Source organism: Etheostoma spectabile, unplaced genomic scaffold (assembly GCF_008692095.1).
Source record: "Etheostoma spectabile isolate EspeVRDwgs_2016 unplaced genomic scaffold, UIUC_Espe_1.0 scaffold00019134, whole genome shotgun sequence".
Taxonomy (NCBI): Eukaryota; Metazoa; Chordata; class Actinopteri; order Perciformes; family Percidae; genus Etheostoma; species Etheostoma spectabile.
This window is the reverse complement of record NW_022604695.1, coordinates 1439-27782: the sequence shown is the minus strand read 5'-3', so window position 1 is coordinate 27782 and position 26344 is coordinate 1439. Positions and strand designations below refer to the sequence as shown.

The window sequence follows — 26344 nt, the reverse complement described above, 5'->3', positions numbered from 1 at the left end:
AGTCAGGAATACATGAAACTACTGTTCATCTAGTACTAAAGGTCAGGAATACACAAAACTACTGTTCATCTAGTACTAAAGGTCAGGAATACACAAAACTCACTGATCATCAAGTACTAAAGGTCAGGAATACACAAACTCACTGATCATCTAGTACTAAAGGTCAGGAATACACAAAACACTGATCATCAAGTACTAAAGGTCAGGAATACACTAAACTCACTGATCATTAGTACTAAAGGCCAGGAATACACAAAACTCACTGATCATCTAGTACTAAAGGTCAGGAATACACAAAATGCTGTTCATTTATATCATGTGCTGTGTGTGTGTGTGTGTGTGTCTGTGTGTGTGTGTAACTGTGTGTGTGTGTGTGTCTGTGTCTCTGTGTGTGTGTGTGTCTCTGTGTGTCTAGGTCTTGAGAAACCTTACCAGCTGACTCTGAACCGCCCGTCCGAGCTGCTGGTCCAGATGGAGGACTTCCAGGGAAAACAGAGCGTTCGCTCGGTACGTCCTTCTCGTGGGGCCATGTGATGGGTTCATACTGACGGTGTCTGGCTTCATCAAGGAGGAGCAGGTGACGTCTCCACATCATCTAGTCTTAAGATGACATAGTCGGTCTAAGGTGCAGTCAGAAGACATGGTCTTAGTCTGCGGGGGTATCTTCATCAGGGTCAGAAGAGATGTGTCTCTTAGTCTGGAGGGTGTCTTCATCAGGGTCAGAAGAGATGTGTCTTTAGTCAGGAGGGGTATCTTCATCAGGGTCAGAAGAGCTGTGGTCTTTAGTCTTGGGGGGGGGGGGGGGTTATCTGTGTAGACTTCAGCTCCCTGAACGCTTGAGGCCACTTTCAAATCAATTCAAGTTATTTTATTGATAATATTTAATTTAACAAAAGTATGTTGAGACACTTTACAGATAGAGCTGGTCTAGACCACTCCATAATTTACTGATAAAACAGGTCTAGACCACTCTATAATTTACAGCTAGAGCAGGTCTAGACCACTCCATAATTTACTAATAAAACAGGTCTAGACCACTCTATAATTTACAGCTAGAGCAGGTCTAGACCACTCTATAATTTACAGATAAAACAGGTCTAGGCCACTCTATATTTACAGATAAAACAGGTCTAGACCACTCATAATTTACAGATAGAGCAGGTCTAGACCTCTCTATAACATGCTCTATGGTCTGATAGGAGGAGGTTATCATGCTCTATGTTCTGACAGAAGGATGTCTGTCTATTATCTACACTCAAAGAAAACTGGACTGTTTCATCCATCTGCCTCTCCCTTAGCTATAATGGGTCATCTTCATAACATCCATCCATCTTCATCCGCTTATCCGGTTTCGGGTCGCGGGGGGCAACAGCTCCAGCAGGGGACCCAAAACTTCCCTTTCCCGAGCCACATCAACCAGCTCCTAGGGGATCCCGGGGCGTTCCCAGGCCAGGTTGGAGATATAATCTCTCCACCTAGTCCTGGGTCTTCCTGAGGCCTCCTCCCAGCTGGACGTGCCTGGACCACCTCCCTAGGGAGGCGCCCAGAAGTCATCCTTACCAGATATATCCGGAAAGACTCCTTCAGTCGGACGGCTTCCCTGACTACCGGTGTCCACCAGGGTGTTTGAAAGTTACCGCCCTTGAGGCACTAGGACCCTTAGACCACAGCTCACCGGCAGCTTCAGCAATGGAAACTTTGATATTGTCCACTCAGGTTCAATGCCCCCAGCCTCCACAGGGATGCACAAAAATCTCGCCGGAGGTGTGAGTTGAAAGTCCCTCGGACACGGGCCTCCTCCAGACCTTCCCAATTTACCCGCACTACCCGTTGGGCTTACCAGGTCTGTCCAGAGTTTACCCCACCCCCTGACCCAACTCACCACCAGATGGTGATCAGTTGACGGCTCTGCCCCTCTCTTCCCCGAGTGTCCAAAACATACGGCCTCAGATCAGATGAAACGATTATAAAATCGACCATTGACCTTTGGCCTAGGGTGCTCTGGTACCACACACACTTATGAGCACCCTATGTTTGAACATGCTGTTTGTTATGGACAATCCATGACTAGCACAGAAGTCCACCAACAGACAACCACTCTGGTTAGATCAGGGACCCGGTCCTCCCAATCACACCTCTCCAAGTATCTCCATCATCACCCATGTGGTACTCACCCACATCCCCAGAGCCAGCCTCTGCCGCCCAGGTCTGGTCGTCAAAGCCCCTGACCTTCGCTGCAACCCATGTAGCAGCGCACCGACCCCTTTGGTTCCTCCCACAGGTGGTGGGCCCGGGGTGGAGGGAGAAGTGCCACGTCGCTTCTTCGGGCTGTGCCTGGCCGGGCTCGTGGCAAACCCAGCCACCAGGCACTCGCTGACGAGCGTTCTGGTGGCTTCATAACAGTGAAAGTTAATTGAGCGTTTCCTAAAACTATTGCCTAGAGGACACATATATAAGGAGAGTAGAATTGGTCTAAGAACTGAGACTAATGCATGAGTCCATGTAATCAAACGGGGTCTATGTTTTCTCATAATGTTGTGATTATACACTTGTTGTGTTTCTGTAGGAGACTCCCTGACTGGTCATCACAACGGAATGAAGTTCTCCACCTTCGACAAAGACCAGGATGCCGCTTCCGTGAACTGTGCCAGATCAACCTGGGTGGGTTCTGGTACAACGCCTGTTACCATGCAAATCCAACGGTGTCTATCGCTGGGGGGCTGACGGGACTATCTATGCTGTTGGAGTGGATTGGTCCACCTGGAAAGGTTATGACTACTCCCTGAAGTTCATCAGCATGATGGTCCGTCCCGTGCTGTAGGTCTCCAGGACCAACGTCCAGCAGAACATCACCTCATCTCTTCTCATCTCTTTCTCTTTCTTTCATTAAGCATTTAATCAACAACAGGTTTTCTTTTCCTGAAACTGGACCAGAACAAGAAAGCCAGCTGATGGTAAATCTTGTTCCGTCTGTGATGGTTAGAGCAGTCGCAGCAAAAGTCTGATGTGGTTCCAGCTGGGACTCTGCAGCAGGAAGTAGGGTTAGGGTCCGATGTGTCTCCAGCTGGGCGTCTGCAGCAGGAAGTAGGGTTAGGGTCCGATGTGTCTCCAGCTGGGCGTCTGCAGCAGGAAGTAGGGTTAGGGTCCGATGTGTCTCCAGCTGGGACTCTGCAGCAGGAAGTAGGGTTAGGGTCCGATGTGTCTCCAGCTGGGACTCTGCAGCAGGACGTAGGGTTAGGGTCCGATGTGTCTCCAGCTGTAAGACCCATGATCTTTAAATGGAAACACATCTATAGTCTGGTCGGGGGGGGTCACTGCATGGATGATAATGGGTCTAAAATGAAAAGTAGAAACAGATCTTTGCAGTTCCGGCCAGCCAGGTGATGTTTGGTGGAGGTGTGAAACTCTTATGTAGATATATGTGTGTGTGGAGGTGTGTTACTCTGGATCTGCTGGATGAGACAATAAATAAGAAGCTGAACATTAAGATGATCTGATGTCTTCACTTTGTCTCTGAGAAGAAAACTTATAATAATTACAATTTAAAGAAAATAATTCAAAAAAGCAAAGTTAACATGTTAAAATAATAATTTGAAAAATAAAATACTAAAAAGAGGGAGAAACTTATATGAAAAAACTTCATGTCTGTATTTCGTTTTAGTTTTTTATTTTCAATATTTTATGACTGACTTTTTATAACTTTTTTTGCTGTACTATGACTTTTTATTTAAGTGAAAAAGTCATAGTATAGTGTGTCAGAATTTATATTTTTAAAGTCCTATTACAGCATGTCGAAATATAAAAAGTCAGAGTAAAAAATGTGATAAAATGCCATAGTTCACTAAGCGTGCGCCGATACCAGAACCAGAACCATCTTCCACGTCGTACCATCAAGACTCCTGTTCACCAAGACGGAAAGTAAACTAGACAAGACGGAAAGTACAACTAGACAGACGGATAGGCAAGATGGGAACTACAACTAGACAAGACGGAACTATGTCTAGTTTAGTTCCTGTCTTGTGTTTCCCTTGAGTGGTCTCAAGTTTCTGGTTCTGCTCTTGTTTTTGGATTCCCTCTTCTTGTTTTTTTTCGCTCTGGATTAGTTTTTGCCTGAATGAAACTGTCCCACCACTGCTCCGTATTAAAAGCATGACTCAACAGATATGTTTTGAGTTTGGACCTAAAAAGAGCCACATCTGTAAGTGCGCTATCGGGGGGTAACTTGTTCTGGTCTCTGGGCAGCAACCGCAAAAGCCTGAACCCCTCCATTATACCCGGACCTTGGGACTTCTAAAACCAGCTAATTTGAAGACCGCAATGACAGTTGTGCTCCGCAAAGTTAAGATTTCAGACAAATACTCAAGGTGACATATATTTTCTCTCTCTCTCTCTCAAAACGATCGGACGAGTTTTTGTCCCTTTTGCTGCAGTAGTCCATCTAAGGCTGGCGTAGACCTCCCTCTTGCTATTAGTTCTTTTTTAGAGGAGTTCCTCACCGCTGTGATATTGGGGGACACCGCTGCTGTCATTTTGACCTTGAATTTCGCGGGGATTGCGCTTACAACGTAGCTGGTGTAATGTCTATGGGGCGCCGTTTGTAAAGCAGCTCGTGCTGAAAATAACAGCAACATTTTGTCACATTTAGCTTTAAATAATGTTTAAATAACTGGTATGAAATTTTGAGGGTCACTTTCTTGCACATTTACAACAATATTTGTCAACTTGGAAATATTAAATAGTTAAATATATTAAATGTTACACCTAAATGTTAAATGTTAATCTATATGCTAAATCTAAATCTAAATGTTAAATCTAAATCTAAATGTTAAATCTAAATCTAAATGTTAAATCTAAATCTAAATCTAAATGTTAAATCTAAATATTAAATCTAAATCTAAATGTTAAATCTAAATCTAAATCTAAATGTTAAATCTAAATATTAAACTAAATCTAAATGTTAAATCTAAATCTAAATCTAAATGTTAAATCTAAATATTAAATTTAAATCTAAATGTTAAATCTAAATCTAAATGTTAAATCTAAATCTAAATCTAAATGTTAAATCTAAATATTAAATCTAAATCTAAAAGTTAAATCTAAATCTAATGTTAAATCTAAATCTAAATCTAAATGTTAAATCTAAATGTTTGGGTGAAACTAAATTTTAGCTAATATGCAAATTAATGTCGGTAACCGGAAGTACCAAAATAAAAGCTCGAGGAGGTCAGTGTATGTTTATAGTGTCAAATAACGAATAAAAATCCTCTCATTGGGAGATATGGACTCTTGAACTTGGAAAACCGTGAAAATAACTACCTAAATAATAAACACAGTTGGGGAAAACTGTATTTGAAGAGTACTTTGAGTTTTTAGTGTCACTTTATGAATGGTGTGGGAATTATAGCCACTATAGCCAGCCACGGGGGGGGCTCACTTTGACTGGTCTGTCACGTTCGCTTGCATTAAGGTCAGCAAGAGCCTATCCCGCCCGCCCCCGACAAGGCACTGACAAGACACTGCGAAATGTCCAACGAATCAGCGTTAGCCGAGAACATCGGCAGAGCCGTCCCGGTGGCTGAACAAACTTATTCAACAGCGACAGCGACAGCCTCAAGGCCACCGCAGGCCACCTCGGTAAGCATGTTTTCCAAATCACGGAGCTAGCATTGTCTTGTTGTCAAGGTAGTAGCAAATCTCTACTGGCTAGCTACCGTTAGCTAGTTTAGTTAAGTTAGCCTTGACAACATTGCTAGCTCCGTGATTTGGAAAACATGCTTACCGAGGTGGCCTGCGGTGGCCTGAGGCTGTCGCTGTCGCTGTTGAATAAGTTTGTTCAGCCACCAGGACGGCTCTGCCGATGTTCTCGGCTAACGCTGATTCGTTGGACATTTCGCAGTGTCTTGTCAGTGCCTTGTCGGGGGCGGGGGGGATAGGCTCTTGCTGACCTTAATGCAAGCGAACGTGACAGACCAGTCAAAGTGAGCCCCCCGTGGCTGGCTATAGTGGCTATAATTCCCACACCATTCATAAAAGTGACACTAAAAACTCAAAGTACTCTTCAAATACAGTTTTCCCCAACTGTGTTTATTATTTTAGGTAGTTATTTTCACGGTTATCCAAGTTCAAGAGTCCATATCTCCCAATGAGAGGATTTTTATTCGTTATTTGACACTATAAACATACACTGACCTCCTCGAGCTTTATTTTGGTACTTCCGGTTACCGACATTAATTTGCATATTAGCTAAATATTTAGTTTCACCGAAACATTAGATTTAACATTTAGATTTAGATTTAGATTTAACATTTAGATTTTGATTTAAACATTTAGATTTAGATTTAACATTTAGATTTAGATTTAATATTTAGATTTAACATTTAGATTTAGATTTAGATTAACATTTAGATTTAGATTTAACATTTAGATTTAACATTTAGATTTAGATTTAGATTTAAACATTTAGATTTAGATTTAATATTTAGATTTAACATTTAGATTTAGATTAGATTTAACATTTAGATTTAGATTTAACATTTAGATTTAGATTTAACATTTAGATTTAGATTTAGCATATAGATTTAACATTTAACATTTAGGTGTAACATTTATATTTGGATTTAACTATTTAAATATTTCCAAGTTGACAAATATTGTTGTAAATGTGCAAGAAAGTGACCCTCAAAATTTCATACCAGTTATTTAAACATTATTTAAAGCTAAATGTGACAAAATGTTGTTATTTTCAGCACGAGCCGCTTTACAAACGGCGCCCCAAAATATGTAGTAAACCTAAATATACCTACATGTAGGGCTGCACAATTAATCGAATTTTAATCGCGATCACGATTTGGACTTCCCACAATCAAATTTGCGTGATCGAGCGATTATTTTTATAAAGCATCATTTCATAGAGCGCTCCGGGTTTTTTGCAAAGCCAATCTCCCGCTCCGTAAAGCCGTCTGCTCATGAGCCAGTCAGAGTAGTTCACTGCACCCGTGCAGCTTAGTTTCTAGATGTAGACAGTCCCAGAGGACAGAGTAACGGGAGGAAAACTCAACAGATAGCAGTCGGTAATACGTCAGTCTCAAGGTTTACCAGTTTACCAGTAAACGCAACACTTTGTCCCATTTGTGTTTTTTCAGACAACAGCAGTGACCAGTGCTAGTCAGCGTCTGTTAGCTAGTAGCGTCTGTCACTGTTCTGTCCTCGCATCCGCTGCAATGCTGTTATATGGATATGGTTTAATTTTGCGTTACATGACCCATTTCGTCTGTAAAGCCGTGCCTGTGTTGGATCTTTCTACGCTCTCTCGTCCTACTCTCTCTCCTCTTACTCTCCGCGCCCCGCCACACAGCGGCCGCCGGTCCACACTCTGATATATGTCTACAGTTTAATTTTTCATTAACACAGCTGTATATTAATAAGTATGAGGGGGCAAACCTGTATTTGTACCAGTGTTTCCGCGGGTAACTGCTATCGCGGCCACTACGGCGAAGAACAGAAGAAGTTTTTGAATGCAACTAACTTCAGTTGGTAGAGTAACAGCGTGGGAGACGGAGCTGCTGGACCGAAGCCTGGACCAGGACCAGAGATGTGACCCATGGCCAGAATATCATAGTTGATAAAAATGCAGCGCAGTGAAGATACAGACGTTTAATACACACGACGTGTGTATCCGCCGTTCGACCCGTTCATAATGATCAGCCGTCTCTCTGTGAGTAGCGTCCATCACACTCCCTCTCGCAGTTATAAATAGCCTATGTGACAATAAAATTTGTTTTGGTTAAAATCAACAAATAATCGTGAGAATAATCGCGATCAAAATTTTGATCAAATAATCGCGATTATCATTTTGGCCATAATCGTGCAGCACTACCTACATGTATTTACTGTGGCATAAATAATGGAATAGCGCCACCTATTGATTGATGTGCCAAAAACAGAGCTTGGCCGTTCCTCGTTAGTATAATGGACAGTATCTCCGCCTGTCACGTGGAAGATCGGGGTTCGCCCCGACGGGGAGATTTTTCTACCAGCTTAGGACTCGAGGAAGTCCCAGCAAACGTGTTGGACTATTCATGAGGGGAAAGCGGGCCTTGGCTCAGGCTGTGTTCAACATGGGAGGAGAACTCCTGACCCTAAATGTGAATATTCACATCAAGCGATGGAAAGAGCAAACTCCTGGACATGACAACACCGTCTCAAGGCGCAGCAGGAGGTGGAGAGTGTCAAGTCTGGGCACCTTAGAGTTCCTTTAATGCTCTTTGCAGATGATGTGGTTCTGTTGGCTTCATCAGGCAGTAATCTATAGTGCCCACTGGGGCAGATTAAAGTCCAGTGTCAAGCAGTCGGGATGAAAGTCAGCCCCTCCTAATCTGAAAGCGCAAGATTGCTCCCATCAAGTTGGGAGTCAGTGGCTGTCCCAAGTGAAGAAGTTCTTGTATCTCAAAGGCATATTTCAAATAGTGCAACTTGTTCCAACGCGAAAACCACTATACTACGTAAACTTTGGATGACCGCCTCCGCCTGTCACATGGAAGACTGGGGTTTGATTTCCTGATGGGGAGATTTATCTACCAGCTGCTAATTATTTACCAAGGCAACATTGACACTACTACATCTGCCAGAGTAGTTTTGTCAGAATATCTCACAGTTTTCAGTCATAATAATATCTAAGTAGTATTTGTTTTATGATTGTACTTTTGTTTTGAATGGTAAATGAACATATTTAAAAGATAGTTTAGAAATGTGCTGGAATTTGCAATAAAAAACATGACCTTTCCCTTTTTTCAAGCAGTAACTAAACCCCTGACCAAACATTGTAACCTGAAAACCAATGTATGTGAGTGTCAAGTAATGTTATTGTTGGATTCAGGTCCAAATTTTGACATTTTAGTGCAATCTGTCATGTCCTGCCTTCGGAAGCTCTAGCCAGGAACCATTCCTCGCCTAAAACAATATGAGTCATCCAGTAAGTGAAAAGGAAACTCACATCTACAAAGATAAATTTGATAGATGTACTCCCTGATGGTCTAGTGGCTAGGATTCGGTGCTCTCACCACCGTGGCCCGGGTTCAATTCCTGGTCAGGGAATGGTCAGGACTTGACACACTAAAAAACAAAATCTGTAAATTAACAAACATTTTCCTGTTAACTTCACCGATTTCTTCTGTATTTTTAAACACAGATAAACACCAATAAATTACAATTGTGAATTTAAGGGACAACTAGCATGTGTCAAACCACCTGTGGGAGTGGAACATGGATGTGTAGAGATGGGCTTTCAAACAATACACCTTTTGACATTTTGACATGTCACAGTAGGAAAAGCAAAGGTATAAATAAAAAGGAATTATGGCTCAATTTACATCATTACAGTAGACATAAGGCATTACAAAGTAAAGAAACTAGGTGTTGATAGTGAAGGGCAAATGACGCTTTGGTGAAGCACTGAACCACTTAGAGGAATTGGTTTGAAAATGGGTCATTACTAGAAGCTTCAGTAACAGAGACCTCGCCTGGTGAAGGGCCCAGGCTGCATCCAAATGATCCCGACAAGATAGTGGACAGGAGGCTTTAGACTAGGGACACTCACGTGTACTAACAATGGGATAGCATTCTTTTTAAAATAAAGATTGATAGATTTGTGTATTGTATTATTGGGTATTAGGTAAAGAGTGCTTGGGAAACAGAGGATGTGCTGGGAAAATATGGCACAAGTTGGGTGTGCTTGTGTAACTATGGCCGGGGGGTATGTGGGACAGGGACCACTCATCAATTTTTATTAAGGAACATTATTTTTTCCACATTACTGGACTTATTGGAAAACTTTGACAGTTGTTTGTGCATATGCACCAAAACAAGAGTTTGGAATATTCTGCCTTCTTGGAGACCTTGAATAGAGTTCTCTATGGGGCTCCAGTACTCCATAGTTCTGCTGGGGGACTTCAACGCACACGTAGGCAATGGTGGAGATACTTGGAGAGGCTTGATCGGGAGGAACGGCCAGCCGGATCTGAACCAGAGTGGTTGTCTGTTGTTGGACTTCTGTGTTAGTCATGGATTGTCCTTAACAAACACCATGTTCAAACATAGGGTGCTCATAAGTGTACGTGATGTACGTGATGATTATCATTTTGGCCATAATTGAGCAGCACTAACTCAGAGTTCTGCATTCATAATGGACTGGAGGAAACGTAGTATTGGTTGAATGTACTTTTAGATAGATAAATAGATACTATAGATAGATAGATATATACTATAGATAGACATATACTATAGATAGATAGATAGATAGATAGATAGATAGATAGATAGATAGATAGATAGTGGATACGATAGATAGATACTATAGATAGATATATACTTTATTCATCCCGAAGGAACATTTAGTGGCAAGACAACATAACATGAACACATATTCACACATATACACATAGTGCACTCTCTTAAAATATTAACACTTTTTGGACCTTTTTTTATGTTACTGCTTTATTATTGATTTTTTTTCCAGTTTCTTGTAAAATTTGGACTATTTCAGGATTTTCTTTATGAAAAATTGAAGTACTGTGAAGTGAATTTCACAGTAAAAGAATAATGCTTTAAGAAACAAGCCGAGTCCGAGGCTGCTAGCATATAAAATCCTCTCAAACTGACTAAAAACACGGAAAGATTACGTTAAATCAGACAACACAGCACAAATTAGAAGAGAGATGAGACTTTAACGCTAGCAGTTAGCCACGAAGCTAATAGCGGAGCTAGTAGTTAGCCACGAAGCTAACGGCGGAGCTAGTAGTTATCCACAAAGCTAACAGCGGAGCTAGACGTTAGCTCCGTGGCTAACAGCAGAGCTAGAAGCTATAGCCACGAAGGTAACTGCGGAGCTAGCAGAGGAGCTAGCAGTTAGTCATGAAGCTAATAGCGGAGCTAGCAGTTAGCCAAGAAACTAATTGCGGAGCTAACAACGGAGCTAGCCTAGCGTGTTAACGCATGCGCCGCTCGGGCTTCTATTCGCTTATTGTTCGCACGCACTCTGGCTGCCGTGTAACAGAGCACTTATTAAGATATTTACCTGAACACGTGCAGGTTCACCTGGAGCTCTGTCTCCGAAAAAAATCACTTAGGAACTCAGCAGCAAACAAAACACAGCTATCCCGCCGCCAGCCCCAAACTTCCGGTTTACCTTAAGTCAGGGCTTTTCAGATTAAAAGTCTAAAAGACAGAAGGCCGCCGCCTTCAGGTCATGTAAATAATCACTACTTTTAGCGTGTATAGAGCAGCATAACTCCACCAGACTCCATGTAAATAATCACTACTTTTAGCTTGTATAGAGCAGCATATCTCCACCAGACTCCATGTAAATAATCACTACTTTTAGCGTGTATAGAGCAGCATATCTCCACCAGACTCCATGTAAATAATCACTACTTTTAGCGTGTATAGCAGCATATCCACCAGACTCCATGTAAATAATCACTACTTGTAGCGTGTGTAGAGCAGCATATCTCCACCAGACTCCATGTAAATAATCACTACTTTTAGCGTGTATAGAGCCAGCATATCTCCACCATAATCCATGTAAATAATCACCACTTTTAACGTGTATAGAGCAGCATATCTCCACCATAATCAATGTAAATAATCTGGGGTCTCATTTAAAAACTGCAGTTAGGATCCTTGCTGAAAGTGTACATACACCAAAAGCCAAAAATAAATCAGATTTATAAAACCGTGTGCATGCTCATCTATGTAATATTCTGTTCATAAATCACATATTACCTACAAGTGTGCACATGTGAATCAGCCTATTATCCCTCTCTGTACACGCCCATTTTTAATTTTATACTATGTTGATATTAAAGTATAACTTTGTATATTTCAACCTGAAATCTATCCCTGTGGTTCTGTATGCAGTAGTATTTTGAAATACATTCTTTAAGGGGCAGGAAAACAGTGTAAAGACTTTCAAAGTGGAGTGATGTGAACATTGAGTTAATATAAACATTTATCATTACTTAAACCATAATTTCATACAATCATAAGTCAAGAAATGTACTCACGATATTACACCACAAACACACACACACATACACACACACACACACACCACACACACACACACACACACACACACACACACTTACTTTCTACATTTTCAGGATTTTAAATATTAAAATAATGTTATGAAAGAAAAGTTCAGTTATTGTTATTACTACAACGTCAGGTTGATTTAATTATGTATACTCTATATTACATATTATTTTGTAGTTTTTCCGTTGTTGTTTTTTGTAACCGTTAAATAATTTATTTTGAATGTGTTCAGTGTTACAGTAAAAATACAGTTTTTTAAAATCTGTTGACCTACTTTAATTCTATTGGTTGCTGTTAACTTCCCGTCCAATCAGCTTTCGATGTGAGGGCAGAGGGGCGGGCCTTCGGCGGTGACGTGGAGAACGACCGTTATCCGTGATGATGAAGAGAATCAGTTATCTTATAACGCTGACTCACTGAACCGGACAGAAGGTAAACATCCATATATTCATCCATTTCCATATGTAAATATATGGAAAACTATGTGTACTTTTTTTCATTTCCATATGTAAACATATGGAAAACATACACAGTGTGTGTGTGTGTGTTAGTATTGTTTTACATCCATACAGTTGGTAAAAGTTATGATACCAACGGCTGTTAGCATCGTTAGCCCGCTAGCATCGTTAGCATCGTTAGCAGTTAGTGTAGCACAAGCTAAAGTCCTTGTGGAGGGTGACCAGATGTCCCGGTTTCCGGAAACAGTCCCCGGTTTTGGTGACCTGTCCCCGGAAATGTCCCCGGTGTTCACTGTGACTGACAGACCTAAAATAGGAATGAAAAGAAAACACTGACCCAACTGACCTAACTGGCTCTATTAGCCTACAAGCTATGCTAGCTTGTAGGCTAATAGAGCCAGTTAGTAGTTGTTTTAAGTGAGTGAGTGAAACCATAGACAGTTAAAGAAGTGGACCAACAGGTCCGTTGCTCTGGACAGAGACCAGTGAAGTCTATTAGAAGCTCTTTCCGGTGATGCTGAGCGTTACTGCGCAGTCTCCAACTGAGCTTGACGACGTAAATGTGACGTGAGCAACCTGTCTGAAAGTTGTAACGGTATGTACGTAATTACTGCTAACTAACATGCTAGTTAACATTAACATAGGCACAGGCTAATTACTGCTAACTAACATGCTAGTTAACATTAACATAGGCACAGGCTAATTACTGCTAACTAACATGCTAGTTAACATTAAAATAGGCACAGGCTAATTACTGCTAACTAACATGCTAGTTAAAATTATCATAGACACAGGCTAATTACTGCTAACTAACATGCTAGTTAACATTCATAAATACATTGTTTTAACTTTCATATCTCAACACTGTCAACGGGCTTATCTGCTAACGTTAGCTACCAACAGTTACCTTGGAACAATCCAGCAAATAGACCGAGCTTAATGCGTTGCCTGAATATATCTTCTTTATAACAAACACACAATTGCTGATTTTTATGTTTCTGAAATGTGATCATTTGAAGCTTTTCTGTGTCGTACGTTAGGGAAAGAGATATGAATCCCAATTACTTTGGTTTCTATTGAAATCAGGATTATTTAACAGGATTCCTCGTTGTCTCTTTGAAAGATGTTTCCATTTTTAAAGTTAAAACAGCTTTAACTGGGATTTTTTGCTTTGTTATTTTACTGTAGAAGAAACGCTCTGGCTTGTTTGTTTCTTTTAACCAATCAGAATAGTCGTGGGCGGGGCTAAACTCTGGATGCAGCGACTTTGGCTCTGCTACATAGTCTCAGGAAGGAACTGTTCACCCTGATAGAAGAAACACATGTGCATGTTGACAGAGAGCAGACACCACACACACACACACTATTTCAATGTGCTGCATCCATGGCTTATCAGTGTGTAACATTACTTCGTCCTCAGCAATCCTGCTCCAATCACTCTCAAAACATCCCAGTTAGATATAAGATGGCGTTAACATATTCTTTGGGAATCTTTACACTGATTCCCTTAAAGAAGTGACCAGGCCTGCCTTGTTGCACCATCAAAACATCTTTCTGAACTTTCCATTTTTACACAGGAACATCTGGAGATGTTCTGCTAAATGAAGTGTGGTTGGTCCAGACTACTGTGCATGTAGCTTGTAGCTCCAGTTAATGACTTTTGGGCCTTACATTTTAGTAGTTCTTCCAGTCTGAATGTAGGAGATACTTGACACTCTGGAGTCCTATGGATTGGTCCCTCATCAGCCCTTGCATTTTCTCCATTCAAACAGAAGATTTTAATCTAGTAAAACATGGTCAACTAGAATTCACTCACACCTCCCATTAGTTCTTCTTACCCTTGTAATATTATCTCTGCATGTCCCCCCCTCCTTGGGTCTACAAAAGCACCAGAAGACGGCAAGCTGGCGACCGGAGCAGGAAAGAAGGGCAAGAGAGAGGAGGAGAGCCTGCAGCAGTGAAAGAGGAAGAGGAGGAGGAGCCTGCAGCAGTGAAGGAGGAAAAGCAGGAGGAAGAGGAGTATGAGGTGGAGGAGGTTTTGGACCGCAGAGTGGTGGAGGGAAGAGTAGAGTTTCTGCTGAAATGGAAGGGGTTCTCAGAGTAAGTATGAGTCTAGAATATTAATACTTGGTGTTCTTGGTCCTGATACACTGTGTGCATATATATCATTATCATACAACTCAATGCATTTCCTTTATTTTCAAGACTATTTACATTGTAGATTATCACTGAAGGCATCAAAACTATGAATGAACACATGTGGAATTATGAATTTAACAACAGGGTGTCCGCGGGGTTTTAAAAAGTATTAAAAAGTGATAAATCAAAATTGTCAAATTTAAGGCCATTAAAAGTGTTAAATGTAGTCTCAGAGGTATTATTTTTTTTAAATTAGGTGTTATTTTTTTCAGACTATCAGGTGTCCTATTCTGATTGAAATTCTATCCTGCGTTGGCGTTAGTCCGTTTAAATATGGGCTTTGGCGTGTCTGGGACATAATCAAAGATCTTTCGTCTCCGTCGATGTTTGATGCTGACGTCATATTCAGTGGTCGTTCGACATCTCAGAACACTGCGCGCTCAACAGAAGTGGCTGGCTTACGTTTTATTTTAGACTTGCTTCAAGCCATATCTTCAACGACTGGACAACCATCGTCATCTTTTAATGGGCAAATGCAAGTTTTCTGATAGCTGGGTGAACAACCAAGATTAACCCGTTTGCGCCGGATACCGCTGGGTACTGCGTTGCGCAACTCTGAACCTCCTGCCGGCTGCTGCGTGGCGCAGCATTTTGTATTTGTCGGTCTTTTCATGACGTGTGCAGCAGAGAACGTCATTGGTTCAAATACACATGAGGTGGGTTGTTGGCCATGTGACCACCAAAATGTACCGTAGTTTGCTGAAAATCACGTCAATCAACCAGACGTACATGTGCGTTTGTTTATGAATGTTTGAGAGCGAGCGAGGGGGAAAACGGCTACGAGGCAATCAGAGGAGGATTAAGACAGGGCGGGGACGTTGAGGTGGAAGATAGTGTGAGGAGTTTGGGAGGGAGGATGTCTTCATCATAATCTACCACTTCCTCTGTCGGAGCCGTTTTCTCACTCGTCTCTCAAAACTTCATAAACAAACGCACATGTTTGTCTGGTTGATTGACGTGATTTTCAGCAAACTACGGTACATTTTGGTGGTCACATGGCTTGAAATAGCCAACAAGACCCGCCTCATGTGTATTTGAACCAATGACAGTGCGTTCTCTGCCGCACGCGTCATGGAAAGACCGACCAATACAAAATGCTGCGCCACGCAGCAGCCGGCAGGAGGGTCAGAGTTGCGCAACGCAGTAACCGGCGGTAGATGTGTCGTCGCGAAGCATCCGGCGCAAACGGGTTAAGGACTGGCTCAGGCCTGTAGTAGGGAATAACAGGCAGGCTTATTGTTCGGTGTGTAAAAAACACATCAATGTCAACTGGATGGGAGCTAACGCACTTCGGTCGCATGTGCAATCCACTAAACATAAAAATGGAAGGCGTGCTCGGAGAGAGCAGTTAATTATTCGACCAATCTCAGCTGTCTGTGCGGCTGCACCTCCACCACCACCGCCGCAAATTAGTGCCACTTTAGGCCTCCTGGCCAACGCTACGGCTCCAGCAACGTCTGACCTCCGGACGGCCATGGGCGCCACACCAACACTGCGCGCGGAGGCTCTGTGGTGTCTGAACACTGCGGTTAAACACCACTCATTTAACTCAAATGAAGCAATTTCAGAGCTGTTTAAAGAAATGTTTCCCGACTCTGACATCGCAAAGGCATTCACTTGTGGTAAGAAGATGCCATTTTGTAATGCATCAAATTGCAGTGAATGCCAGCAATTCTGCTGGAACTATCCATTCTCTCCATAGCACATTTATGTAGTTTGTTTTTCTTTTATTAACTAAGTGAAATAAATATGTGCAATATGTTGTTAATGATATGTTGTCTCTAAATCTATTCATTTATGTATGTTATAAATGTCAAAATCTGTGTAAATAATAGAAAGGTTGCTGATTAACACTTGCAATTCATTGTCGTGATGGTTTTAAAAAAAATTCTGAAGGTAGTAAAAAAGGTATTAAAAAGTAGTAAATTTAACTAAAGGATTGCTGTACATACCCTGAACAAAAAAGTGTGAAATAACTGAAAACATGTCTTATATTCTAGTTTCTTCATAGTACCCCCCCTTTGCTCTGATTACTGCTTTGCACACTCTTCGCATTCTCTTGAATGGTAGTCACCTGAAATGGTTTCCCAACAGTCTTGAAGGAGTTCCCAGAAGGCTCAGCACCTGTCGGCTTTTCCCTTCACTCTGCGGTCCAGCTCTCCCCAAACAATCTGGATTAGGTTCAGGTCTGGTGACTGTGGAGGCACAGCACTCCATCACTCTCCTCTTGGTCCAATAGCCCTTACAGAGCCTGGAGGAGTGTTTGGAGTCATTGTCCTGTTGAAAAATAAATGATGGTCCAACTAAACGCAGACCGGATGGGATGGAATGTCGCTGCAGGATGCTGTGGTAGCCATGCTGGTTCAGTATGCCTTCAATTTTGAATAAATCCCCAACAGTGTCACCAGCAAAGCACCCCCCACACCATCACACCTCCTCCTCCATGCTTCACGGTGGGAACCAGGCATGTAGAACCCATCCGGTCACCTTTTCTCCGTCTTACAAAGATCTCAAACTTGGACTCATCAGACCAAAGCACAGATTTCCACTGGTCTAATGTCCATTCCTTGTGTTACTTGGCCCAAACAAATCTATTCTGCTTGTTGCGTCTCCTTAGCAGCGGTTTCCTAGCTACTATTGACCATGAAGGCCTGATTCAGTCTCCTCTTAACAGTTGTTCTAGATATATGCCTGCTGCTAGAACTCTGTGTGGTATTCATCTGGTCTCTAATCTGAGCTACTGTTAACTTGTGATTTCTGAGGCTGGTGACTCAGATGAACTTATCCTCAGCAGCAGAGGTGACTCTTGGTCTTCCTTTCCTGGGGTGGTCCTCATGTGAGCCAGTTTCGTTGTAGCGCTTGATGGTTTTAGCCCTGCACTTGGGGAAAAATTCTAATTTCCGGACTGACTGACCTTCATTCTTAAAGTAATAATGGCCACTCGTTTCTCTTCACTTAGCTGATTTGCTCTTGCCATAATATGAATTGTAACAGTTGTCTAATAGGGCTGTCGGCTGTGTATTATCCTGACTTCTGCACAACAAAACTGATGGTCCCAACTCCTGTGGCGGCTGTGGCTCAGTGGTAGAGCGGTTGCCTGCGAATTGCAAGGTGGTGGTTCGATCCCCGCCCCTGCAGTCATTGTCGAAGTGTCCTGGGACAAGACACGAGTTTCCCCGGTGCTGCGTGTGTATGAATGTTTATCTGATGAGCAGGTGGCACCTTGTACGGCAGCCCGGGCCACAGTGTGTGATGTTTCCTGTAGATGTAAAAGCGCTTTGAGCAGTTGTTAAGACTGGAAAGCGCTTTATAAATACAGCACATTTACATTAATAAGGCAAGAAAGTCCACTAATTAACTCTGAAAATGCCACCTGTGAAGTGGAAACCATTTCAGGTGACTACCTCATGAAGCTCACTGAGAGAACACAAGGGTTTGCAGCACTAAAAGCAAAGGGGGCTACTTTGGAGAACTAGAATATAAGACATGTTTTCAGTTATTTCACAGTTTTTTGTTAGTACATAATGCACATGTGTTCATTCATAGTTGTGAGGCCTTCAGTGATAATCTACAATGTAAATAGTCAGAAACGCATTGAATGAGAAGGTGTGTTCAAACGTTTGGCCTGTACTGTATATGTGTGTATGCAAATAATCTACAGCATAGATTGCAGCATTGTATCGTGCCCTCAAAGGATCAATGGATTGTCTAAAAACAAAGTGTGAGGAGATGTTCTTCTGTGTGCACTCACCTTTCCAGTGAGGATAACACATGGGAGCCACAAGACAACCTGGACCTGGACCTTATAGCCGAGTACATGCAGACACAGAGGAGACGGAGGAGACGAAGAAGGAGGGCAAGAGGAAAGGTGTCAGGGAGGAGGAGGTGAGTTAAGGAAAGAGGGTACTCCAGACTGAAGAGTCCAGAAATCTAATCTCAATCTTAAAGAATGCACACAGAGGGTTTCACAATGTCTTTTAGGATTTATATATAAATTACTCTCGTCATTACAATATGCACGTGCATATTACATACATACATACATACATACATACATGCAAAATAGTAAGACTAGGCAATTCCAATTGCTTTGGCGAAAGAGAGCGTATGACAGTTGGCTTGAGTCCAGTAGAGCAGACGGCTCTGCAGAGTTGCGTAATTACGACTTCATGACTTTTCGTGAACAGCTGAAGGAGCGGCGGTGTACATAGCAGAAACCCTGTTGTGCGTCTGCCCTATACCGTGGCGGGCCGCCATCAACATATCAACACTAAAAGACGGCGGCTGTGGCTCACTGGTAGAGCGGTCGCCTGCCAATTGGAAGGATGGTGGTTCAATCCCTGCAGTCCTATGTCAAAGTCAAAAACACTGAACCCTGAGTACGGGGTGTACTTGTACAGCAGCCTCGTCCCCAGTGTACTTATGTGTGTGAATGGTTCTTGTATTATGTAGAAAAACTTTGAGTAGTCGTTGACGCTAGAGAAGTGCTATAGAGAGCAGTCCATTTATCGTTTTAGTCCAAAGAGAACTTGGGTATCTTAGCCAAGTTTTAGTCAAACCATTTTTGTCTTTTTTAAATATTATTTACACAGACACATGTTAGATAAGAGCCAGGGCTCCTGGGCTCTAAAACACGTTGTTGTGCGACTCAGGCAGAGGGACCGCAGAGTTAGCTAACGTTAACTTTTCCCAGACAACGGAGTTGGATTTGCCTTTTTTGCGGACTAAACGCTGCTCTGGCTGCCCTCCTTCTAACATCTTTACTCGTGCTGAGTTTTTAAATTTCACTGGAAGCACATACCTTGCCCCCTGACTGCTGAGAGGTTTTATGGCTTCGGGAAGGGCAGATGTGCGCATGCGTGTGTTATTCAGAATACAAGACAAAATAAGAGTGTTCTTCAATACAGAATTTTTTTTTTCTCGATTATAATATATTTGTGATCGTTGGAGTCAAATCTAATTAAAATCAGAATCAATTAATTGCAAACATATCCTTTGGGAATCTTTACAGTGATTCCCTTAAAGAAGTGACCAGGTCTGCCTTGTTGCCCATTAAACGTCTTTCTGAACTTTCCATTTTCACACAGGAACATCTGGAGATGTTCTACTAAATGAAGTGTGGTTGATCCAGGCTACTGTGCATGTAGCTTGTAGCTCCAGTTAATGACTTTTGGGCCTTACATTTGAGTAGTTCTTTCAGTCTGAATGCAGGAGATACTTGACACTCTGGAGTCCTATGGATTGGTCCCCTCATCAGCCCTTGCATTTCTCCATTCAAACAGAAGTTTTTAATCTAGTAAAAACCGGTCAACTAGAATTCAGTCACACCTCCCATTAGTTCTTCTAACCCTTGTATCATTATCTCTGCATGTCCCCCCTTGGGTCTACTAAAGGCACCTTCAGCAGACGGCAAGTGGCGACCGGAGCAGGAAAGAAGGGCGAGGAGGAGGTGGAAGAGGATTATGTGGTGGAGAGGTTTTGGACCGCAGAGTGGTGAAGGGAAGAGTAGAGTTTCTGCTGAAATGGAAGGGGTTCACAGAGTAAGTATGAGTCTAGAATATTTGCTTGGTGTTCTTGGTCCTGAATATAAATTATTTACTATTGCAAATAAGTGTCAGCATGGTATCATGCTTCAAAGTTGAAGGTTTGTATTTTGACACTACGTTGCAGACCCACAAATAACCTCACAAGATGGCAATAGAAAAAGGAATAATAGGAATGATAATTAGAGTGAGAATGGATTGTCTAAAAACAAAGTGTGAGGAGATGTTTTCTGTCTGCACTCACCTTTCCAGTGAGGAGAACACAGGGGAGCCACAAGACAACCTGGACTGGACCTTATCACGAGTACATGCAGAAACACGAGGAGACGGAGGAGGAGAGGGAAGAAGAAGAAGAAGAAGAAGGAGGGCAAGAGGAAAGGTGTCAGGGAGGAGAGAAGGTGAGTGAAGGAAAGAGGGTACTCCAGACTGAAGAGTCCCCAAAATCTAATCTCAATATTAATGAATGCACACAGAGGGTTTACCAATGTCTGTTAGGATTTATAGATCATACCGTAATTCCTCAAAGAAAACGGTAGTCAAATAAACTGCGGCCCTCTGATAGTGGTCGGGGGGGGGGGCATACTGATAAGCCGGGAAAAATCAGTTTTGATAATCTCCCGGTGCCGTTCATATAATGTGCAGTCACATTTATCGTAAGTACATTCTACCAATTTAACTAACAGAGTCAACAATATATTCATGCTTTGTTTTTTGGTTATGGTTCTCATGTAGAGTATTATTTTTTTGTGATCAAATTTAGATTTTGATTAATTAAGAACAAAGGTGCCAACCAATCCTGAGTCTGAGAGGCTGATGACCCTACAGATACTAGATCAAGTTCAACTGGGAGTCAGACACTCCCACAAAGAAAAGTTTCCAGCACTACAATCCAGACCATCCCGGTTGTAACCGCCTGGCTCAAGGCCGCCAACAAAAAGGCCACACAGATATATCAATCCAAACCTTTATTAACACACACACACCAGAGCGTAACTATGGTAATGCAGCAGTGGAACTTAGACACAGACATGCTGTGAACGATGCTTCTGGTTTTACTTAGCTCGCTCCACCATGGCGTCTTACTAACTCACTCACTCTGTCTGGGATACACAACCGGGATCAATGGACATGCATGTAATGTGGGGGGGGGGGGGGGTTGTATTAGGTCACCCCCATTTCCACCAGTCATTACATCTTTGTATGCAAAACCTTTACATACAGTTGTGTTCTGAATAATGCAGTTTTGTAAAGAAGTGAATAATGCTCCAATCCTAGAATAGCTTTTAATTCCATAATACCAATGCATTGGGAACACTGGCCGTTCATTTCCAAATCAGAACATTACCAACAATGATAAGTCTGTGTTCTACTTTACAGAGAAATGAAGAAAAGGGAATATTGCAGTATTTGCATTTTTCTTTACAAACTCAAATGTTTACTGTATAAACTGAAAATGTGTCAGGGTTGGAGTCCCTGCACTGATATTAGTTGCATAACCATTAATCTGAGAACTGCTTCAAATCTGTGTTGCATGGAGTCACCTGTGAACAGGTATTCCAGCCCAGGACCATTAAACTACTCCATAATTCCTCTGCATTACTGGGTTTTGCCTCAGAAACAGCATTTATGATGTCCCCTACAAGTGTTCTCTGGGATTGAGGTCAGGGATTGGGTGGCCACTTTATAACATCAATCTGGTTTTTGGAACCAAGACTTTGGTCCTTCCTGGTGTGTTTGGGTCCTTGTCTTGTTGAAAGACCCGTTTCAAAGGCATTTCCTCTTCAGCAAAGGCAACGTGACCTCTTCAAGTATTCTGATGTATTGGAACTGATCATGATCCCTGGTATGTGATTTCAGTGCAGGGGGGGCGGAGGACATTTGAAATGATTTTGGCAGAGAGCTTATAATCTTCTGCACTTCTTTATAGTTTTCCCTCTCATATCAATTTTAATCAAAGTCCTCTGTTCCTCAGAGCAATGTCTGGAACGAGCCATTTTGCTGAGTATTTTCAGTGTGAAAGTACAAAATGTACTGTACATCAAAGCTATTTTTAACCTCATGACCACGACATATGCGCCTGGGTTGTCAGTTTGTTGAGGCGTCAGTGATGCTCAGCAGTTTTATTCCAGAGCAGAAAAGTTGATGAAATGTAGCTTGTGTGGACAATCCACCCATTACACTCCCCATTGACTTACTTACACAATACTGCGGGCTATAGAAGTTTGATTTAGCAAAAAAAACAACCTAAAACAAAAGGTCAAAGGTCAACTGGTGCCCCTCATTGCTAATGCCTATCATGAACAATGGGTCCAATTTACTTTACTCGAGTATAGCTGTTCAGCAACATGAAGACAACCGGTAACCCTACAGATACCAGTGAAAGCTAAAAATCGGGAAAATGTTACATTTACAACTTTCCCAGCACTAAAATCCCTGATGATCCCCCATTTGTTACCGGCTGGCTAAAGGCTGGCAACAAATGGAGGCCACACATAATTGATCAAAAGTAGTTATTTATCACAAACTAACCAACATGGATGTTACATTTCCCATAATAGTGATGTTGGCAGATAATTAAGAAAGTAATGCGTCAGTCAACAATGTTCCATAGACGTGCTATAAATGTTGTTTTAGTTTAAGATAGCTCTACAGCATGGCACCTCACTAACTCACTCTCTTGGTTTTTCTCTGTTGATAGAAACGTAGAGGAAGAGGAGTCACATCACCGCTGTCAGCACTGTGACAAAACCTTCACATCAGGATATTTAAAGATTCATCAGAGAGTTCACACTGGAGAGAAGCCTTACAGCTGTGATCAATGGGGCAGCTTTCACAGTACAGAGTACCCTAAAACACATCAACGCATTCACACTGGAGAGAAGCCGTACGCTGTGAGCAATGTGGGGAAACCTTTTCCAGAGTGGTAACCTTAAATCTCACCAGCGCATTCACACTGGAGCGAAGCCATTCAGTGTGAACAATGTGGGGAAACTTTTTCTCTGAGTGGTAACCTTAAAATTCACCAGCGCATTCACACTGGAGAGAAGCCGTACGGCTGTGAGCATGTGGGGAAACCTTTTCTCAGAGTGGTAACCTTAAATCTCACCAGCGCATTCACACTGGAGCGAAGCAGTTCAGCTGTGAGCAATGTGGGAAAACCTTTTTCAGAGTGGTAACCTTAAAACTCACCAGCGCGCATTCACACTGGAGAGAAGCCGTACTGGTGTGAACAATGTGGAAACCTTTTCTCATAGTGGTAACCTTAAAAAACACCAGCGCATTCACACTGGAGAGAAGCCATACTGGTGTGAAACAATGTGGGAAATGTTTTCTAATAGTAGTAACCTTAAAGGACACCAGCGCATTCACTCGCCTCGTTGTGAACATGTTTCAGAGCCAAGCTGTTTCTCCTCCTCATGCCCTGATAGCTGTGTTGTATATTCTGATCTTCTCTCCACATTGAAGGCTGACCAGCAGTAACTTTATCTTCTGATCAACATGTATGTTATTGTGGATCAGTGGACTGTTTTTTGCCTTTCTCAGAACCCTTTACCATTTAGGCACCAGAATCGGTGTCTGAACCGTTCTTTTAAAAATATATATTTTTTAATGTATATGTTTAAATAAAAAAAAGGGAGCACAACAAGACAGCCAGCAATATTAAGAACAGCTTGTTAATTTCTATATGGTCCAAATTAAATGTAAAAAAAAATTTGCAATAACATATTTCTCCAGTAAATTGCTGCTAAATGACAAAAACAACCACTAGATGGAAAAACGCAGCCTGGTGTTTCAGTAGCACCGAAATGAGGCCCCAAAAATCCCGTTACTATTCGGTCCGTAGATACCGGGTGTTAAGGCACCGGTGCCGTCCTAGTAGGGTTTCGGTACAACACCTAACCACAATGTACCCACGTGGGAAGGAGAAGGCCCAAAGGAGAAACATTAAGACGTTTACAGATGTTTTGGTTGGAAAACATAGACATGTTTGAAACTTTTTGATGTTGTAAAAACTTTCTTCTCATCTCTAGAAACATACTTTTTTTTGGCTGACAGAAAGTCATTGTAATTTTATTTATATAGTGGATTTGGGATGAAACTATGAAAAGTGGGAGTTTAGAAAAAGCGCAAAAAATATTTGTGTAAATTGGTCCTCTCATCATTACCAGCACACTAGAAGTTGGCCATTTTAATTGTACGCTCTCAAGTTGTTGTTTATAGTTAAAATAAAATAAATTAAACGAGGCCTCATGCTGATTATTTGAGACTTGATATGGTGGATTTATCCTTCCTGCCGTTTCTGTGTTTAAACCTTGACAAGAGAACGTTTCCATCCACTAAAGTGCTGAAAGACTCAGATTTATTCTAAGGTGTGACAACATTAGGGATGGATCCCTACGGAGGATAGACCTTTTAGATAGAAAAATGAAGGTGATTTTCTTACTAAACCAAGTGATATAGCAAATTGTGGTCAATGATTATTTCATAAATAAAATAATAATCTTAAAAATACTACACAGCTACACAACACAATTTGTCAAAAACAATGATAAATAAGATCATGGAAAGTAAAACATGTAGTTCTGATGAATGTTAAAACAAAACCACCTGGTGGGATATCTTGAATATAAGTGGGATTAAGCAATAGTTTCAATCATTGTTCCTACTAGCTCATATTGTCAAGTTCTGATGTATTTCTTGTGCAATTCTCCACTTGAAAAGGAGTCCCTCCTCCCAGCCAAATTAAATAAACAAAACTAGTCACCTTTAACTCAGATAAACGAATTCTTTAACAAATGTAATCAAATAAACACCCAAATTTTAAATTAAATGATGAGAGCAGTGTATGTTTAGCCAAATTCATAGCCGAATGCAATACAAAACATTCTTTAATAGTACAAAACTCAATTCAAACTTAATCCCTAATCATTAGTGTTAAGCCGTATTGTTCTAGTGAAGAATCAAACTGTATGTTTCTTGTCTTTTAACCAAGTATCTTTAACCAAATAACCTTTATTGTATTGTTAAGATGTCCACAACGTTTAAATTACTTTAACCTTTTCAATCACATTCTTTCTCAACAATTGATTTGGCTTCCTCACTTTCCTTATACCCCACTCGTCAACCAGTTGACAACTGCCGCAGCGAACATCCTCCACATTTTGGGTGCAGGGGGCGCGCCAATGCTATCCCATCTCCCCACTCAAAAAATCCTGTGGTAATAGCAGAACATGAAGACTTGATGGTGTTTGTCGCAAATATGTTCTTATACCTCAATGCTGCGTTCTCATTGACCTGGCGAAGTGCGCCCTGGACTGGTGCGCTGTAACTATAGCTTCTTCAAACAGACCAGGGTGTGTCCCTGCAATTGTCTTGCCTAACGGCCCATCCCATAGTACAAGGTCCCCAACGGTGCGTATCTTCTGTGGGACCAGCGCCCTCCTTATGGCTTATCAAAAGCTGTATCTGTCTTGGTCTCAAACGTTCATTTGGGGGACATCTGGAAAGAACTTTTGGAGTCTTTTGGCCGTCACATGTTTAGGATATCTGCAATGCTGTCCAACCATAGAGAGGAGTTGGTGGGGGATCTGAGTAGCTTGCTCTGTGCGGAACCGGATCTTTAGAAGGTACCGTTTTGTGGTAACTTGGACTTCATTTCCCACACGTGGACAACAAGGGTTATGGTTCACTTCTAAGATTCAACCGATCAGCTGCATCATGGGTTATGTAATTTGTATCCGATGCCAGGTCGATCAAAGTCCCAACTTTTGTCCTGCATTTGCCGTGACCTCTAAGAGCATCATGATGATGGCCACTCCATGATCCCATCTCTGCTGGAAGGCTGGGTGGGTGGACCAAGAGAGGTTCTGGCTACAGTGTTGCAAAAGCATTGCGACACTTCTCTGCAAGTTCGGGTGCAAGGCTCTTAATGAACTCTTCTTGGGCTGGGTTGTAACGCTCTTTGTGTCACCTCCCACTTTGCTGTTGTTGGACCTCTGGGGGACCTTTCCTTTGGATGGATCAGCTCTCGGGCAAAGATAATAGTGGTGTTCG

General features: G+C 41.9%; 1 pseudogene; it reads left to right on the top strand.

Moving 5' to 3' along the window:
- Positions 1 to 415: 415 nt before the first annotated feature.
- Positions 416 to 2960, top strand: LOC116683842 (microfibril-associated glycoprotein 4-like; annotated as a pseudogene).
- Positions 2961 to 26344: the final 23384 nt, after the last annotated feature.